Source organism: Dermacentor silvarum, chromosome 9, assembly GCF_013339745.2.
Source record: "Dermacentor silvarum isolate Dsil-2018 chromosome 9, BIME_Dsil_1.4, whole genome shotgun sequence".
Classification (NCBI taxonomy): domain Eukaryota; kingdom Metazoa; phylum Arthropoda; class Arachnida; order Ixodida; family Ixodidae; genus Dermacentor; species Dermacentor silvarum.
Window position 1 is genome coordinate 142,269,680 of NC_051162.1, and position 15,056 is coordinate 142,284,735.

Consider the following 15,056-nt stretch of genomic DNA (forward strand, 5'->3'; position numbering starts at 1 on the left):
GCAGATCGACGGACATGTGAAGTGAAAATACAACGCACTCCTGGCTTCCATTGCGCTGCCTATCGCACTTTCCGGAAGCACACACACATAGAATTAGGTGCCCTGTGTATGCTAAATTCAAAGCGTAATGGAATAGCGTCCCGCACGTAAACTACGCTATCACGCTATACTAAAACTCTCTTTCTGCAAAGTTCGTTTGCGGAACGGTAACGCTATTTCCCGTAACCCCGCTATTACGCTAACGCTAAACTAAAACTGTCTAATGTCTCGAGTAAGTTGGGCGTCATGGTTAGCAGCAACCACTCGCCATTTGCGCTTGTGTTCCACTTCGCTATTACAACGCTATTTAAGCGCCACCGCTTTGGCAGAGGAAGGCTCGGGAAGCCGAACGTAAACGTCAACGTCGGCAAGCGGACCCCGAACTTCGGGCCAGGGAAGCCGAACGTAAACGTCAACTTCGGCAGGAAACTTCTACGGAAGCAACACGGGCTCGGCACGCCGAAGTGTAACGTCAGCGTTATCAAGCCCACCCCGAACTCCGGGCTCGGAAAGTCGAAGGGCAACGGCAACGTCGAGCGGCAGCTCCCGATCCCGAAGCGACGAGGCAACGCGAGTCTGCGGCCAGAGGAGCAACACGTTCGAGGCCATTACAACGCCCGGGCTTCGACGGTGGTAACGTGCGGTTCAAGCGCGACTTCCTCGATCGGAGCTTCGGACACAGTTGCAACGTGTGCGACCGGCTTTGGTTCGACAACAACCTGAGCAGCAACAGTATACGTGAAACGCACTCTTATCGCAATCGCAAAGGACCTAGACCTACCGGTCACCACTCAACAACATTGTCATCATGACGCTGTATCTCAAACCCAACATCTCAAGAGAAAGCGTCGAACTTTACCTCGCAAGGAGCATGGTAGAGTACAACAAGACCTGCAGACAGGCGCCCTTCATATTCGCAGGGTACTTCAACGTAGACATACTGACAACCGATTGGCTGGTGCAGCCCATGAAGGACGTATACTCTTTGCTATGCATTTCCCAAGATCACAAGCAACCCACCACCATCAGGGGAACGTGCATAGACCTCGTCTTCGCAAATTTCAAACTCGACCCTCTGCAGCAGGACGCATTGGCGCTACACTTGACCGACCACAAAGCCATCGTCTTCAAGATACCGCGCGCACCGACGCTAGAAATCACGTACGATCTCTAAATAAAGACGCAACAACCCCGTACAAACGTCTCCTCTCTTCTCAATACATTCTCCCACTTTCAACTTTCATTGGGTGGTGTTGCCAAGTGAAACGAAACAGAAACTCGATGAGCACCCCCCGCGATGCTTTCGCATCTCACCATAGTTGCCCGTAGGGTGAGATGACGTGATTTTTTTTCGTAGACATTAATTTTCCTTTCTATTCCGATTCATACAAGGACGCTCGAGGTGTGTTTTCGCCGTCGCCATCGTCACCGCCGTGCTGTCATGGGCGATGTGCGGCTTGCACTTCGGCGTTTGGAAAGTCTCTATAAATGCGAAAGACCCGCAGGTAATTTGGTTGCAAAAACAAGAAAACATTGAGTCCCTACGGCTCGATCGTCCCTGTAGCCAGGCCAACACCGCTGGCATAATGACGAGAACCACCAAGGGCATTACGCACATACCCCCGTATTATGAAACGAGGTTCGGCTCAAACTTTGTCATCCGCTCCACAGAGTTAGGCACAGAGCCACCCTGCGACAGATGCCGACACTACACTTCTCAATAATTGTCGTGGATGATCGTAAAGTGCACTGACCATTTTTGTCTAGGGTTGCGCTGTTATGTACTTTCTGGGATAATCACAGGGTAAGTGTGACAGTGTAATAATTACAGGGTAATTGGAAGTGTAAATAGACGACCAGCAGTCGTAAAAGAATAGCAAGAAAAACAAAGACAGTGAATGGGATACAACGAATGCAAAAAAAGACAATCACAAATACAAGAATGGAAAGAAAGCAATTAGGAGGGAAAATCTGTACAATAACACGAAGGGCAATGCCTTGCTATATGAGGCTCTAGCTGGTTACCTAAGGACAAAAACGTACCGGAGCAAATATTCGGAACTAGATGAGGCCTGTGTATGCTGCGGTAAATATCCAGAGACCACTCATCACATCCTGATGGAATGCGCGGGTGTATGTTACTCGGTGAAAACCGCAGGTAACATACACCATTCAGAACCGCTTGTATTTAAAGTGGATGGAACCATTAACCAGCCGGCAGTCTTAATAAGCAAGAGACTTTTTGAGTATTGGGGAGGAACAAGCAGGGAAGAGATTGATATGACATGATTCGTTACAGGCATAGGTAGTGGTAGAATGTACATACAGAAGATTTGAGGAAGAGAAAAAGGTTAAGATGTATACTAAAATAATAGAAGTAAAATAATGTATAGCATGCCTGATTTACTCCAGCAGGTTAGATAACTATATGTCACCACCACCTTTCAAAGGGGATGCCAGTAAATCATCATAATCATGATAACTGAGTCGATGTTGGTGTTGAATAGAGTTCAGCAGCATTCTACAATATGTGGGATAGAACCTTGATGGTGAATGAGTTGAGTCTGACGGAATACCGGCAACGTTTGTAGCGTAAAATTTAGTTTATTTACTTTAGATATGTATAATCTACATTTACGGTTCGGTAAACTACCACAAATCTTGTATGATATAGGCTGCACATTACTTTCGGTGAACCTTATGCACGTGCTGGTATCTACTTTGAAGATTAAAGAAAATTACAAAAAACCGTTTTTTCATGTCTTCTGCCGAAGCTCTATATTTCTCACACATCGTCGGCTGCTATGTTTTTCCCGCTGTGTTTGACCATCTAAGTCAAGTCATGCACGAAAATTCTTGCATGCCACACGCGGAAAGAAAGGAACATAATCAGCCACCCGTAAAAGGAAAGTTTCTCGTCCGCGATGAAAACTTACCACTGAAAAATTTTTGCTTGATAATGACGGCTTACATGTACCATGTGCCTTACGGCGCTTTTGCCAAAATTTAGAAATATGCAAGTAAAAACTGTAAGTGAAATATGCAAGTCAAAAAGCTCGCAAAACGCCATAGTCATGCGGCACGTCTTGTGTTTTGCGGCTTTCTTTCAGGCTTCGAAAGAAAAAAAAAACATTATGTAGCACTAATTCAGCACCAGGAAGCTTGATCGGAAAATTTACAGGATGGCCTATAATTTTCTCATTAACATGTTTGCCCTGATATACTGTTTTCTGAAGCTGAATAAATAATAGCTCATTACGTAAGCAGGCACAATAAGAAAAAATAGGTTTGACGTGCTCCAAGTGGCGGCAAACAACATTACCTTGGTTCTGTCCAGCCAAGTGGGACTTCCACTTTTAACAATGTTTGCACACGTTACGTGGGATACATGTTACATAATGCTCATGCAAGAACTATCGACATCGCAAATACATTTGTTTTACAGAGACCTAGTGGTCTGTGTAAAGTTGACAACTTCATCAACTTCCTTTCTGTTCTTTTAATACTCTCCACGAATATATTTGTCCAAGTAAAATGTGTTTAAGGTGCTGCCGTGCAAGATTACTGTGGAAACCTTATTTATTACGAAATAAAGGTTTCTTTACCATTGCCTACTTGCACCGGTCAAAGCGGACACAGTTGCTACACACCTCCGGTCCTAATCTATAGAAGCCATTCCTGCAGGCACATAGACTGGTTTGCGATCCTTTACGACAGAGAACTTCTCGAGTTCTTGGACTACCACACCACATCTCATTAACTCGATCTGGTGTGGTTTTTTCTTCCTCATTATTTCCGCAGATTGGATTATACCCTGCGTAAGAAAAAGACAAGGTACAGTGAAATATTTTCTACAAGTGAATATAGCACAACTCCGAAAAGTCACCGGAATTTAAAACGCCCTTGTAATGTACCTGAGCAGCGAAAGAGCATTACAGAGCCATGTGGCATTTGTGAACTTTCGGTCACCTGATTACAGATAAATTAGCCTTTATGAAAATCAAGCGGGAGCAATCAGCCTACAGCCCCCCACCCACCCACCCAAAAAATAATAATAAATGGGCAGAAAACATTGGAGGATGGCTGATAAATTTAGGCTTTTTGGTAAATCTGCTCGTAATCCAACTAGGCAAATATTCCTTAATGTTTTGAGGTATCTATAGTTTCCGTGACGTGCACTCTAAAAGTACCTGTAATTTATCCGCGCCAAGCGAACAGATGAGACACACGCAAATAAATTCATTTGCCTGGCAGCTATTGTTAGCCATTAGATAAGCTGCGAACAGCGCCTCGTGAAGCTTTGGCCGTGTTGCCAAGTGACAGCTTTCTTGGTCTTTTTTGTGGGATTTCATGTTCGTTCATCTTGTATTCGCATGCGCAATCCTATTATGGGGTGCTAGACATGGTAAGGGCAACGGGTAGTGAAGGAGGTGCTACACAAGAAGATGAGGATAGTGCAGTGATGGAGCCGGAGTAAGGAAATTGTGAGTGAACGTCATGAAGTGGGGAGGCTGTTGTCATGTAACGCCCTGAAGAAGACGGGTTGGTGCGATCCGCCTGTCTTCGGAAGCGGAGAAACCTAGATTATATAGAAAAATCGACAGACGTTTCAGTGCCAGCTAGCGCACTTGTGTTCAGCGTAATAAAACTATAAATACCAGCAGAAATTTTATATATGTAATGCCACCTCACATACTGCGTCTATAGATTGAATACCACCCGATGTTCCAAGGCTTTATAGATTGTCTCCCATATGTTATCAAAATTGTGCCAGCATGGGCATCCCTAGGTTTGATGCACCCGGATTCCCAGATGTGTTGAGTGCTTGTGTTTCTTTTGCCTTTGGCATGATTTACCTGAAACACCATCACAGACGTATGCTAATCTATGCAATTGAAACATCCTTAACAGCAAAGCTCTATAAGCTGGTTCTCACTTCCGTCGTCAAAAGTGCTATAGGGGACAGATTTATAGCAGTTATTAGTGATGATCAGGTGCCTAGGATGCCTTCGAATTCTCACGGACGCCTTTATCATACGGCTACGTCAAGGCTTCCACGCGGGCTGTGTTGCTGATCCACGCAATCCGCGTTCACCTCTGCAGTCGTACAACTCATAGCTTGTATAAAAAGTGTCACCGGTGCTTAGAAACAAAAATACTGATTACTGGCTAAAAAGTCATGCAAAACTATGCCATTTGTAAATGCGGTATCCGTCGCTCACCTTTTATTGTGTTATTGGTTGTTCCTATATTGATAGTGGGCATACCACCGCCACCACGCGAATTCATGTGATTGTATAAGTCCACTTAATTGATTTTTTTTGTAAAATGCCTTCCAAGTTCATACTTAACCATTTTTACATAAGCGAAGCAGATATTTTGGGCAGTAGTAATTCGACGAAGTTATGCGCCTAAGAAGGTTGGAACTAAGGAGAGAGAGACAATGGGGAGAGGAAGCGATCTCAAAAGAAACGTGCAGTGCCCACTACTTAATCAGGAAGAGAACATGTACAATTTCTGGAATTACGGTGCATTACTATTGCATTATATGGTGAAAGAAGATAGTGCCATGTAAAAGCAGCGGATTTCCCTAAAGTTATCGCAAACTTTCATAATCGGCAAGAACTTCTACCCAAATTTTTGGAATCTTGCATTCACAAATCAATGCTCCAGCATAGCACTCCTCGATCATAGAAAAATTCAGCGCATGGGCTTTAACGGTACACAAGTTAAGCACACACATCGACGTGGCTAACCATATTATTCATGCCAGCCATCAAAATCGAATTTCTGCAGCGTAAGGGATGCAAAGTGATTCGCCGTAACGATAAGCGGTTGGGGGCAGCCGAGTGATGAGGCGTTAATTGTTAACTCAGGAACGAGAATCATAATCCGTAAAGCTGTATTGGCACGACAGACCAAATTTCGTGAACGAGCATGAAGTGGCCGACTCGAAGGGAATCGTGCCGGCACCAGCTTATCTGCTTCATCCTTGTGTGCGGAGTGATAGGTTGACACTCTTAAATGCCGTTCACGTACCCATGCAACATAGTTGATGGAGTGCGTTGCGCTGCTGAGCAAGAAGTCGTGGGATCGAATCCCGGCCGCGGCGGCCGCATTTCGATGGAAGCGAAATGCAAAAACGCCCGTATGCTTGCGTTATAGTGCACGGTAAAGAACCCCAGGGGGTCAACGTTAACCCGGAGCCCTCCACTACGGCGTGCCTCATAATAAGTACTGGTTTCGGCACGTAAAACCCCAGAAAGAAGAGTTGACGGAGTTCATAACATTACCGTCAGAGTCGTCGGTGTCGGAGCTTTGCTATTGCTTACACTTTAGCCCGCATAGTAAATGATAAGCGTACTTTTTTTATCCTTTGTCGGTGACAGTTTCTTACCCACTAACAACTGTTACTAAGTTATCGCTCAGCGCAAGAAGCGCCTTCATATATCTGAAATAACTCAAATATTGTCGCCCATTGCAAAGCGAAAAGCATCTTGTCTAATCAGATTTCGGGCATGACGCGTATAGTGGTATACATTCTGGAACGTATTCCTGGACCAGTGATTACGCTGCAGTATACGAGGAGTCATGTATAAACAGCGGACTCACGTGACCCGTAGATCAGATTTCAACGACACACGGCAGTGCTCGCCTCTGCCGTTGCGCTTTGGGTGTCGCTTTCTTCGGCACAAGTTCACCAAATAAACAGTTTCATACTTTGCGGTTCTTCACCACCCGTACAACGTGACAGTATAACCAGTCTTAGCTATTGCGCTGCGCGTTAAAGAGCAATGTTGACGGAATGCATGAGTGGTTGGTCACGCGGCGCTATGTTAGTATTTCGCCGGCTTTATTTCGAGCATGAGAAAAACTTTGTGTAACACAGAAAGCAAGAGAAAGCTGTATCAGATGTTCGTCAAAATTGTATAGGAATTCTTAAATGACAGTTTTGATATAACAATGCCATTGGATAGTTTAATAAGGTATTTCCTACTTATTTATTAGACGAAAATACAACACAGTTAGTCTGTCTTGCTCCAAACAATGCCGAACACAATTACCTTCGTTTCTCTTCATCGACGTGGCAGTTGAATATTTTTTTTTAAACCTGGCACGACTGACGTATTGGAGGTTTATCGAAACTGATAGTGCAAGCGGCAGATTATGGCAACGGCGTTCTCACCTAGCTTCGGTGTCAATTTCCTTTGTGCAGCGTTGGCGTTGCTGCCACTCTTCATGCTCTTCGTCTTGATTACAGTCATCCTCGTTGGAACGACTCATCGTGGCGACTCTTTGTTCAAGTGAGTGGTTTGTGGCAGAGATTGAAATTATCCACATGAACAATGTCGCGCTTACGGTGACACATATCAGAAGGGAGTGTCAGAGGTACCACTGTGTAGTTCACCACTTACGTGCGCTGAACAACGGAAACCAGTCCACGAAACTGCCGATCCGGGAGACCATCGGGACCTGTGTCTGGAGATTATACCGTGAGCCCATCCACCAAGCCGGTATCGCGTGAGGTGAGCTCATAGGTACCGTTGCCTTGTTCATCAAAACCAGTTGAAGATTGTAGTATAGAATAGGATCAGTCACTTGATGATGAAGAATTCGTTTATAAACTGCATGAACCGGGTGGCTGGGTCTGCGACATAAAACTCCAGGAGGCCGCACAGCCACAGAATGTTTGCTTGCACAAGAATGCAGACATTACGCTCATCCTGTCCTAGTCACTGCGCTGACGCTCGCATGGCTGGCTCAGTCGTCCAAGCTAGCTATGTGGAGGCGCCTGAGGAGAGAGTCACCGCAGCCACGGTTTTTTGGGGCCGGCCAGCCGTGGTGCCGTTGCTCCCGTGGTACAAGCGAGCACTTGGGATAGGCGCGCTAGTGTGATGTCGCGTGTTCACGCGTGCACGGAACAGTTTCTTTTTGTCTGTAGCGCTGCGGCCTATTGCTACTCCGCTGTCATGAAAAGCCGGAAATCTCGAATTATTCAAACACTTTGAAAAAAAAAATTTGGACGGGCAGATGAAAATAGAACGCTCAATCTAATAAAATTCGTAGCAACAGATGACTTCTCATCATGGCTAGAAATGTGCCTAAAAATTGTAACATCTGCAGGAGTGGCTGTTAATGCAGGGCCGGTATTTTGTAGCGATGCTTTATGACTTATTCGATACTAGTCTTATCATCCACCGCTCACGGCCGGCTGATCCCGTTGATAACGCGAGCGGACCGTCGCTCTGACCATTGACAAAGCGCGATAAGCGCGAAAAGGCATTAGCACCGCAAAGGCATCGCTACAAAATACCGGCCCAGTTAAATTGCAGAAACACGATTAGAGTCATGTTCTGCACAGGTTCAGGCTGTGTCGCGCAATAAGTACTTTGCGATGTATTGATGAACGAACGACGAGCGATGCTACTTCGTGCTTGCATACCGATTAATAATGTCCCATGAAGGAGACTTGATATGAAACGTTGAAAATGTCAGTAGCGTTTGACTTTTCCAAGCGCAGTTGCTGTCAATGTTATGGTCCACAGGCATGCTTGTCTTGGTAACTATATCAGTAATTTTGTAGGTTACCTAAGGTGCTTTCAGTTTTTGAGGCGCAGGGAAGAGCCGATCACTTCCAGAAATCTTTCCACCAGCCACGTTCTCTGCTATCGCGAGGTTCTGGGTCACCCTGCTTCACTAGCAGCCGTGCTTCTGGCAACGATGCTGCTACGGACTTACAACAGCCGTGCAGTGTCGACAGCTTGTCACCCCACCAATAGTCAGCCGGCTTGCTTCAAAAGAATTAGGCAATTGAAACGCCTCAATACTTCATAAAAATTATAATTGAAAGGCTCCTTTCGCTATGGTTTTCATAAGCGAGTAACATTGTGTCGATCATTGACCATCTTGATAGATGGCATAGATAACAGTATACACTTGTCATCTTCACGTAGCTTCTCACTGAAAGCTCGTATTGCTGCTTCCGTCTGTAACGCCTTGCAAAAAGCGCTGCTTTTATTCACAATTCCCAAGCGGAAATGTCTTGGGGAGTAGTTATATTGCGTTTTATTCCTCCTTCGTATCGTCCACAATGGAGTAGTATGTTTTCTAATGCTGAGAAGGATATGTTTTTTCCATTTGATTGTACACTTCGTTCTGAATAACCCAAAAACCACAATAGTGTAATATTGTATACGCTCGCGACGTTACCTCGTGATCCCAGTGATATTATTTAGGGTAAAAATTATCCCGTTGATCGCTGAACCGTTGCGCTCACGAAAGGCCAATTCGAACGCTTTAGTGATGGTTGAGGCCGCGACACCTGCCCTGACTTTTGATGTGACCATCGAAAAAAAAGCAGAACGTGCGTGCTTTACGGAAGTCAATTCACGACATTCACCTGCATAAGCAGTCTAACCTTTACAAATTGAAAACCCAATCACTGGCAGCTGTTTGGTTTGCATAAAAGCGCAGGAGCCTTGGCTAAGAATTCAATGAAAAGTTACTCAAATTTGAGGCAGACGTGTAAGTTTGGGCACTAAACACTTTAAATTTTATACAATAACTAGTTTCGACCTCAGTAACTAGAGAGTTGGTCTTTATTATGCTAATACATACCAGGTTTATATTTTTGCGCGTACGTTTTATTAGTACCTCGTGCTATACTTACATGCTGACACAGATTCCAGAAGGACAAGAGTGGAAAAGGTGACAAAGAGGGTCCTCATTTTCATCGAACACTCAACCGCCATCGTTTTTGGTTTTGTGCCTAATAATAAGAGCAAAAAAGCCGTGTGAAATTGAAAACGGCAAGCGCTCTCCTTAAAGCTGACACCGCATTTCCTGGATATAATCTGGTGGAAAAGTCACTCTACAGACAAAGAGAAAACACTTCACTTTATGTATGAGATTAGGTTTCATAATGACAAACACATGGCTGGCACTCCTACTGTTGTGTCTTACTGTGTAGTGCTTTTAATATTGAGCGAATGCAGTCGCATAAATTGTAAGGCATTCGCCCTACGGTATGTTGAAATTTATTTAAACAGCGCTGCCGCACGATGTGTTAATAGCAAAAAATACGCGGTTGTTTCTCTTTCTCAAACAGCATTACAACTAAAAAACAAAAATCTCACCATCCTGTATATGTTAAACGATCGAAGAATGTAATAGCGGCATTTGCTGAATAAGTTCAGAAATGAACATTTTATTTCTTGATTGATTGATTGATTCAATTGTTCAAATTGTTTTCCTACGTCACAAGAAGTTGAGTTTACTAAACCTGGAAGCAAATTGAGCGTCCATGAACTCCTTAACCAAGACAAACTACACGTGAAAAGGTACAGCACGGAAGCATTGAAAATTAATTAGGCGTGGAAATGTGCAAAAAAATAAAGCAACATGAAAAATGCTTCGTACAACGGCAAAAAGCAATAATGCAAATTCGGTGGCTGATGAAGGTACCAACAGAATGAATTAGTAACTAAACCAAGACATACAGTCATGCGATAGAGAAACAGATTTGGCGCTCTCATTTTGGACAAGCATCATCATCAGAACAGCCAAGTTGAATGAAAAGCCTTAATAAACAGGCATAGGGATTGAAATTTCAATACGAATAGTTATCCTTAACTCCTACAATTGAAACTAATAAGGCCATGCAATGTCACATTCCAACTATGAGTAGTTTCTGAAGCTGAGCTACCTTAAGCATACATTTATGAGCATCTTGTAATATACATGCATAAACCTAGAGCATCTGGTGATCGAAGGCAATTGAGTAATATTTGAGTATTTCATTCTGCACACATTTTAGCATGTTCGCAGGCACCTTCACACCTTCAGGATTCCGTATCTGATTTTTCTTAGAATCCTTCATCCACATCTTACGTATTAGGATTAAGATTTCAGTTATACGTACGCGCTCTTTAATTAAGCTTTTGCGTTGCTGATAATGATAGATTCCAACAAATGTAGCATGCTGAGCAGCTAATACAGAGTCTTTGCGTAAATTGATAAAGTTACTTCATTTGTAGTCAACAACCTCTGCAGACGTTGTTAAGAGTTTGTTTTGCATGCATAAACACAATTTAACTGATGAAACCTTTTGTACAAACCAAAAGTTATAAATGATTTGCGATTTTTAATAAGAAATAGGGCGATAATCGGTATAATTCTTTCAGCAGTATTGGCAAGGTCGTTGTCCCATATCAACGTTTCCGTGAAGGACACGTAACATAAAAAATTTACTTACAAATTCTCTCTGATGGCCACTGACTTTGAGTTCAAATCCTTTCTGCATAACGTTAAACTGCACATCCGGATGTAGATTTTATACTAAGACAGCAGCTTTGCTGCTGTGTTCACTGGGTAAATGTTGAGCTCGGTGTTTCCTTCAAGGAGGAAGGGGGGGGGGCGAACACGACGTTTGGCGTGTGACAGCTGCCAACTACCAGCAGCTGTGAGCATTTATGCATGAACTTTAGATTTGTCAAAACAAGTATGTACATTGTCGCGAACAACCAACATCGAAAGCTGCTTTTTTGCGAGAAAGTGAGAGCAGGAGCAACATTTTCTAGATCTTTGAAAGTTGTATACGTGTAAACCCTACAAATTGATATTTGCCACAAGAGTAACAATGCACAGAAAATAAGCTTTCTTAGCACCTCTATGTGACAACAGACATTTCCTTATGTTCTACATCCTACGCAATATTTTATTTCACTACGTATTTTATAAAGCTCATATTTGTATCCCATGCACTGAGACACCCTAAACCTAGGCATGCATCGACTGCGCTATTGACCCGCATGTTAATTCCGTCCACATTATTGTAGTGCATAGGAATGGTTACGTCGTAAATATTGCCACACAGTCATTTTAATTATTGATCGTACCACAAAGAAGAAGAAGAGGCAATCTGTGATGGAGGGTTATGCATTAAGATAATATGAATTCAAGAAATCGGTTAATGTGAGGTAATTGACGCATGAATACCGCTGTGTAAAGCATAGCTCGACTACGAAGGAGACAGGAAGAAGGCAATATTACATTTGGCTTCATAAAATAAAATCGTTACTTATGGTACGTCATATATACTTGAAACGGAACATGAAGTGACAAAGAAAACGTTTCCTCCAAAAGGCTTAATGGCGACCGCCTTAGGATGTGACGCGACGCTTACACATAAAACCGGTGCGCAGGTGTACGTACAGGCAAAACCGCAAAAGCAACGACAAGCAAGGCACAACAAGGTAAAGAATATAACAAATGTATTACCATACACAAAATCGAATACGCGTGAATTCTAAAGATAAAACTAAAGCGAAAGTATGGCTTTTGACAGGGGCTAAAAGTAACCAACAAAGTAGCATTTTCATCAGAAAGATGGAGCATTGGAAACGACAGCAAATTATTAGATAAGTGTATGAACTGAGGTTGGTAGTTTTATTGGTCCTATAAGCGATACTAAACATTTCGCTTACTGACACTATGCACAAGCATAGTGTCACCCGCACACAGGCGAACATGAACAGGTCTCAGTCGAGAACCGTTAATACTCACTGTCACTACGCTGATGTGATTAAAAGAGCAAGCACGTTCGAGGTAACGTTCCTGCTGCGTCTAGCTGAACTCGTTTCCAGAACATGAGATTGCGCGATCTTCAGAAGTAGGTGCGCGGGAAGACATCAAACATGCTGCCACCAGCCATCTCGGTTTTTCTTAACTTTGCGCCCACTAGGTCGCAAAGGCTGAGCGATAGGTTGCCTGCGGTTCACATGCTCAGTGGCACCGACAGCCATGCGTAGTGATGGCCGGACTGGAGGGTGAGACGCACGCTCGCCTGCCCCAACCTTTTCTGTCGCACGCCTCCGCCCTTAGATTGAGAGTACCAATAGCCTAATTTATTCATTGCATCTAACGGGCAAAATTTGTTTTTACCATAATTATATTGTATATAACCATTGCATGACTGCATGCTTTTCCATATATACAACGCCCTCAACGAAATCCTAAAACCCGCACTTGTAGCGGGAGCGCCCAAAATTTTAGCCATTGCCTTACATGTAGCAGTATCTGCATTACCCATTAGGCTGTGGGCAAATCTGCGTCTTTTAAAGCCTTATTGTTGCTCCTAATTCAAGAAATGTCGAAACATTTAGTAGTCAAAGTCACTTTAGTTCAACACCGAGCACAAGAAATACAACTAAGATATAGTAGACAGATTTGGCTTTGCCAATAAGAATGGCTAACCTAATGAGAAAAACACTTTTCTACTATTCCGTTATTGTTACCCTTACAATAGGACACAAGTGTTTTCTTCATCTTGTATTTTTTTTATTCAGAAAGCAGTTAAGTTTACGCTCGAGACGCCTTCACGCTGACATCACCGCGGCCGCTGCCTCGTTATGGTTGCAGCCACCGTTGCCACGTTAACCTGTTGAGTGGCATGCGCGGCTCAAACGTGGTCATACAAGGGTTTTTCAAAGATGCGGAGTGCGTTTGGCTGCAAAATAGAAAAAAAAACAGCAATTTCGCCCGAAAGGCGAAGCATCGTTTGCAATAGCAAATTAGTGGACAGATATGTATACGAATTAAGCAGAGTAGTTTTATCTGCCGTATATGCTTGTAAACATAGGCATACTAATTAAGTGAACAAGAAAATTTTCACGCGCACACAAGCAAACATGAACACATTTCACTCGATGACCACGGAAACGGGCTGTCAAAACGCTGGAGGGAGGAAGCGCGGCGGCAGTAGCGAGCGAATTGACCTTCGTGCTCCATCTCCCATCAACACGAACTAAGCCGCGAAAACACAGCGCGCGGCGGACTGTGACCCCACGCAGGTGGCTTTCAAGAGACAGCGGCCCGGGCGAGCACGCGCTGCGCCAGAGCCGCTCAGAGTAGAAGGCACCCTCCTCCCCCCCCCCCCTCCACTGTTCTCTACTCTCCCCCGGGAGCCTTGCAGCCCAGGCAGGCGCGAGCGCCCGCCTGCGGTAGAACAATTTCGGCAAGACTGTCTATATAATTGCTATCGCAATAAAAAGACGAAGAGAAGTGAACGCAACGTCAATGCCTCGCTCAATTGCCTCGGCGGCGGTGCAAAGGCCTTCATCCGCTCCCAAATGCTCTGTGCACATGTACATTAAAAGCACACTGCAGTTCCGGCATTAGTTATTGAAATAGGCGATAGAAGGAACACAAACCTTACAATTATAGAATAGTTGTGACTATTGGACCGGCGGCCAACACGATGTTTCAATGTTCCTTCCTTCTAAGGCTATGACGAGGTGCTCGGCCCAGTGTTTGGTGATAGTTTGCTCTACCTGGGTGTCAGATTCAGCTATATTTTGTTCATCGAGGCCATATAAAATTAGGTTATTGCGGAGTGAACGGTTTTCTGCGCTGTGAAAACGGGTTTATAGATCGGATATGGCAAGCGTTGTGAGTGTTGGTCACCTGTATAGTTTGTGGCTACTGCTGTGGAATGTCCATGTGATTACAGTCGCTTTCTACAACTGACATTCGTCTGTTTATTTCCGAGATTGTGTTGTTAGTGGAAAGCAGTTGCGTTTTTAGATCACTGATCTCGGTAATCAGTTGTATCTGCCTTGTGGATAGTTTCTGTAGTTCAGTGAGGACAGTGTTCAAATCAGGTCCGCGATTCAATTGCACCTCATCTGACCTCAGCAGCAGTAAGCGTATTACTCTCAAGCACTCGACAGTAACACCAATAAAACAGTTGGAGCTCGTGAGCTGTACCACAAAGCAGTCTCGTCTGATGCTCTAGAGAAAAGGCAGTATAGCAGCCGAGCTCCAGGGCGTCGCCCGAGGGTGTTTTTCTTTTAAAGCTCCTGTTTTTGGTTGTTTCGCTGGCGCTGGATTGTTGAAAGTAGTGGTATCGATGACCACCTCGAGAGGCTGCGCTGTGTTGCGATCTGCCACAATGTCGACAGCTGTGCAGAAGCCGTTCATGTTGTCTTCATTCCATGGTCGCGCGCTGCCCGCTGATC

General features: G+C 44.2%; 1 protein-coding gene and 1 long non-coding RNA gene across 3 annotated transcripts in view; one reads left to right on the forward strand and one right to left on the reverse strand.

Moving 5' to 3' along the window:
• LOC119465036 (organic cation transporter protein-like) overlaps window positions 1–15,056 on the forward strand; it is a 192,029-nt gene that overhangs the window by 127,788 nt on the left and 49,185 nt on the right. The window lies entirely within an intron of this gene.
• On the reverse strand, window positions 3,589–11,405 carry LOC125939994 (uncharacterized). Its single transcript, XR_007463229.1, has 3 exons — window positions 11,294–11,405; window positions 9,710–9,808; window positions 3,589–3,853 (listed from the first exon to the last, which is right to left on the reverse strand). It is a non-coding gene; the product is annotated as an uncharacterized LOC125939994 (long non-coding RNA).